We start from the raw sequence: 6040 nt of genomic DNA, 5'->3' as shown, positions 1-6040 counted from the left end.
TTACTTGTATTTTTTCTTAAGAATCTACTTGTCTTTCAGATTGGTATTACTATTCACAGTAATACAAAAGACTAGGCATATCAATTGGCTTTAGCAGGACATGGTATGTCCAACTTAATTATATTAAAGAATAAGAAATCTGTAAACCAGGAATATAGAACAGGTTCATTCAACATCATTGATTTTTTAAATTGCACGTAAAAAAAAGTTAAATTATATATAAGGGAGAGTATTTTATATGGAAATATTTGCTTTTTAAGATAGTTATTTTTTAAGAAAAAGTGATTAACAATTTGGCATCATGTTCAGTAACTGCTTATGTATGTTCAATAAATATGATATGGAAGTAGATAGATATGCTCAGGTTTATTTCACTGGTTTATTCATTCATGTAATAATATCCATGTGTGTTATCTATTGTAGATAAATATACAATACATTTAGGGTACAATACAAACTGCTCAGAGGCATAGCTATTGGTTTATATTCACTGGAATTTTAATCTCCCTGTTCAATGTAAATACACATCTACCTATCTAAACTGCATTTGTTGGTAATGAAACCACAGTACTCAGTATTTTATAAAGTGTGGAGAATTAATGGATAAGATGACCTCTTCTCCCCGCAGCCTGAGTCTCTAACAGAAGAGGAAATTAGGGAAGACAAACCAAACTGTGATGCTTAGGGACTCCCTTGATTCTGCCTGTCACTGTTTTTTTAAACTAGCACATGGCCTCAGGGGAGTCTGGCTGTTCTGGCCTCCCTCAGCCAGCCAGACAGTAACGGCCCACTGCTTTTATTCATTACTTTGAATGTAATGCACTAAATTTAACAAGTAACACACTCAGCAGGAATTTATTGCCCTTTTGCAGCATGATTGCAAGGTGGGATATGGATATGGATCCCAATTACTGTTGACACCCAGATAAGAAGCACAAAGCCTTTCTATAATTATGAACTGAAGTTGATATTTTAGCAAAGTGAAAATAAATAAATATAAAAATCTCAGAACTATTTGTAGAAAACATTCATTTGTGGATTTAGAAAAATCTCCCTGGTTAGATAATAGAAGCATTTCAATTAAGTGCAACAATAATAAAAATAGCAACACATAAATTCAAAGAGCTTTTTATAAAGTGGCACACTTTGAATACAAACCCTTGTAGAGAGCAGATGTACCATAGAGAGAGGGGGGGAGTAACAAATCAGACATTAACTTGTGTATAATATGTACATGCATGGGCACAAACAGGGCTCTTTAAAATAGATTCAGTATTCTCAATTGGAAAAATCTAATCCATATGCTATCATTATTCCAGGACTTGACTACAGGATCTAGTAATACAATAGGATGATTTTTTTTTCTCTAAAATGTTGCTTTTATGGTTTCATATGTGTAATTCTGCAGTTTGCTGGCTAAATATTGTTGACATAGAGATATTTATGTTGGGCCTTAAAGTATTTGAGTTACAATAGGATAATGAAAGGAGACAGAATAATTAAGGCACTTCAGGAAAAGGATTGTTGTTTTGACTTGATTTATTTATAAAGGCCATTGATGCACAATAAATACAAAGACATACAAGAGGGAGGATAGGATGTTATTTTGTCACACTATATGTGAATGAAAACTGTTGCCTAACATATGTAATAGGAAAAGAGAAGGGACAGTAACCTCTTACACCATGAGCTAAAATGACCCAATAGAATCATTGCAGTAAGAGAAGAATGAACTATTGGTGACAGGTGGACCCCATACACAACACAGAATCATAGTCTAGGCATAGGAATAATTCACTGTGACCTTGAGACCCTTGTCTAATCTCTCTTAGCCTGTTTCTTCCACAGTTACACATACACATTGAATGTAGCTGCCTAAGAGTCTATATACCAGCATAAAATAAACCTGGGGATTTATTTAAGACAATGATGGACACAGTAAATACTTAATAAATATCAACAATTTTAAAATCTGTTTGCCTTATTTTAACCTGCTAAGTATTAAAACTCATAAAGGCAAGAAAATGAATGCAATCCTCCTTTTACAGGTTGATACAATTTGGTAAAAATTTGAGCTCAAACCCTTCATCGCACAGAATGGACACTTGAATTAGTTTGAAGTTGAGAGTCCATTTTACAGCATAGCTTTGTGTAATAGTTCTGTGGTATTAAATTACAATTCTTAACATATATAATACACTGCACCAGTCTAATGATACCTGTATTTGAGGAGATTTGGGGGAAATGAAGGAAATGAATATGCTTATGTATGTCTTTAAAACTTAGCACATGGTCTCATACACCCAAATATGGAGATATTTGTTCATTAGGAGTCTATAGATACAGCAAGTAAGTACTGAAAAATGGTAACTGTTTCTTTAAAGACCATGTAGCAACTGATTTTCAGAAGTAAAATGGAAATGGCAGATAACAAAATATCCAGGAGGAAGAGAAATCGTGAGATTAAAGGCTTGTGCTGTTTATAATGGTGGCTGATTCACAATTTGGGTATTACACAGTGTGTATGTGAAAAATCATCTATGTGATGTCACAGCATTATCTGCTTTCCTTGAAAGTCTTGTGAAACTTACTTAATGCATTAAACCACTAGAATGCTGAGTTCAGTTTATCAACAGAGGCATAAAGAAGTATTTCTATGACAGTGTTTCCAACTGATACTTTGAGGACTCGCAAGACTGATAAAGTCAAAGAAAACTCCTAAATAACATGACTTCTATCAACTATTTGGAGTCCCAGCATACCAATGGATTAATTAACATGATAATGTAACCCCAAACTATCAATCAAATATTATCCTATTGCGTTAGTTAGGTTTCTCATCACAGGGATAAAATATTTGACAAAAGAAGCATGTTTAAAGGGGTTCAATCCTAAATGTCATGGATCTTGTGGTGATTGAAGTGGCTGGGTTCACACCACCAGGAACTTGTGGTTATAACTTTGTGTCTAGATCAAGAAATAGAGAGCTAGGTCAGAAACAGAGAAGACTCTAACCCTCAGTCCCTGTCTCCCAGTGTTCCACTCCTGTAGCATGAATTTTAAAAGTTCTTATCAGTAAAATCAAACATGAGGCCAGGTATTGGGGTGAATGCTGGAAGATCAGAGAAGCAGAACAAGCCACAGCTACCTCACCTTGCCAGTTCCTCAGCTGATCCTGTTTCCTCAGACTGGAAGCCTCTGAGTCCTTATCCAAAGGAATCTCAGCTGAACTGCTTCTCAAAAGCCTGAAAGCTAAACCAGCCAAGTTCCTGGTTTTCACGCCTTATATACCTTTCACTTCCTGGAATTAAAGGCTCACTTTCTGGTATTAAAGGAATGAGTCACCATGCCTGGCTGTTTCCAATGTGGCCTTGAACTCACAGAGATCCAGATGGAGGATTTCTGTCTCTGGAGTGCTAGGATTAAAGGGGGGAGTGCCACCATTTTCTAGCTTCTGTATCTAGGGGCTGTTCTGTTCTCTGACTCCAGGTAAGTTTATTAGGTGCACAATATTTTGGGGAACACAATACCACCACGTACTTCTTAAAAGAATACCACCAGAGTAGATCAACTGTCCAAACACATGAGTCCATGGTGGGCATTTATAGTCAAGCCAGAACATTTACTTTCCAGGCTGGTGGTGGTGGCACAAGCCTTTAATGCCAGCACTTGGGAGGCAGAGCCAGGTAGATCTCTGTGAGTTTGAGGCCAGCCCGATCTACAGAGCCAGATCCAGGACAGACACCAAAACTATATAGAGAAACCCTGTCTCAAAAAACAAAAAGAAACAAAAAAACCAACCAACCAACCAACCAACCAACCAACCAACCAACCAACCAACCAAAGAAAACATGTTCTTTCCATAGGAGTTGTATGGTCTTTACCTTATAGTTTATTCACAAGGCATCTTGTAAATGTATTTACACAGCCTGTATACAGAGGCCTTCTCTTCAGAATTAAAGAAGCATGATTAACACAAAGATTTTTAAAAGTTGAAATGCTTTAAGTCATAAGCAAATACTAACATTGGAGGCATTTTTTTTTTTTTTTGGTAGTAGTTATTAGGCATTGGGGCTTCTGAGGAGAGAGCATAGGACGGGGTGGAAATGGTTCTGCAAAGACTATGTGAGGTCCATCTTCAGATGATGGGACTGCTAAGGAGTTGTGTTTACAGTTTTCAACAGTTCTTAAACTGTTTCCAATCAACTCTATATGTTTTTCTATTGAACACAAAAGGCGACACAATGCATTCTAGAGACTGGACCCAGTTTCTTGGGTTTGTAAAGATGCAGCATTGACCATGTCTCCACAAGCCAATATGATAAAAAGACATTTTTGATACAAAAAGTAAGCTTTTGGTTAAATTTTTTTTTAATTTTATTGCCATGCATGAATTCTCCCTGCCCTCTCTTTCAGATACAGTTATCCTATTTCACTGAGAATTAATACCTCTTTACTCATTGCACATTTTTGTTAAGCCAATTCATTCAGAACTCAGACTAGATGCCCATTATTCCCAATTATGCCTCTAAAATTTTCCTAGTACTCTGGACTTACAACAACATGGATTATCTAGAGAAATACAGCAACTATGTTTAGCTTCTAAAATTATATTTCATCTGATATTAAAGAAGTAAAGTGTTTTAGCCAATATCATGTCTGCACCAAAGTAAACCTGTCTTTTTTTTTTTAAATGATTTCTTTGGGGAAACTAAGTGATAATGGTGTCTGTTATTCATGGTAGACCTTAGTAAGGTCAGAGGCAGATTCCGACTATGTAACTTGATGTAGATGCAAACTAATAAAAGCATGGTTTTAGATATTCTTGAAATTTTACCACTGTGAGAAAAGCAGGAACAATGCCCTCTGATCACCAAAGTCAAACCACGTCACAGCAGAAATGTTGCTCTGTATGAGAAAGGACTTTCTAAAAAAAGTTACTATAAGAAGTCATCAACAGGGTGGCAAGTTTTCTGCCTTATAAAACATTCATTCCTAGAGCAAGTGTTATGAACTGTCCTTGCTAAGTGATTTCAGCCTCAGAGAAGAGGGTGTCTGCATTTTATTTTGCTTCAGAATACCAGATCACTAAAAAGTTCAAAGAGTTGTCCAAGTATAAATTTTAAAAATAGAGGGGGGAAGGAGAGGTGCCCTAGGAAAAAGCATTTGACAGCTCATGGGCTTCTATGTACAATTTTGCAATTATCAGGGTGAACTAAGGAATGCTTATTTAATATAATGATCGAAGGGAACCAGGCTTCTGCCTGCCATCCTAGACTTTGGGAATGATAGGCACAAAGTTCCTGAGTTTGCTTTCAGCCTGACTACACAGTGGTCCAAAATAAAAAAAACGTGAGCCTGGCTTGGTGGCACATGCCTTTAATCCTAGCACTAGGGAGACAGAAACTGGTGGATCTCTGTGAGTTCAAGGCCAGCCTGGTCTACAAAGTGAATTCCAGGACAGCAGAACAATGAGGGCTGTTACACAGAGAAATCCTGTTTCAAAAGTATTAATGGAAGTAAACTTTTTCTTAAAAACTGCTCTATCATGAGTATAAAATTAATGTAACATGATAATTGGTTTCTGTTATAAGTCAATCAAATTAGAGAAAAACTTTGTCAATTGACTTATAAATGAGCAAAAAATAAAATTGTTACACTAAAGCATAACTATACACTTGAGGACAATTGAGTTTAAGACAAAATATACTCACATATTCAGAAAGGAAATTTGATAGAACTTTTTTCAATATCGTAATTGCCAGCAAATGCCATCACATCAATAAAAGCTGAAACACACCTTCTGAGACTTCCTGAGAAATTGTTATTTCAACACATCACTGTAACCTAGGTTCTTGAGTAAAACACTGAGAATCTGTGTTTTATTAATCAAAGAAACACTAGCCAGGGCTGGACATAGTGATTCTGGTCACGGTGACGGACAGTATTATCAGAAGCCGGAGGTCAAAGCTAGAGAATCAAGAGTTCCATGTCATCCTTGGGTGCTTGGCAAGTGGAAGGCCTACCAAACTATGTGACA

Source organism: Onychomys torridus, chromosome 12 (assembly GCF_903995425.1).
Source record: "Onychomys torridus chromosome 12, mOncTor1.1, whole genome shotgun sequence".
NCBI classification, from domain to species: Eukaryota; Metazoa; Chordata; class Mammalia; order Rodentia; family Cricetidae; genus Onychomys; species Onychomys torridus.
The sequence above is the reverse complement of the archived record's forward strand: the minus strand, read 5'-3'. Positions refer to the sequence as shown.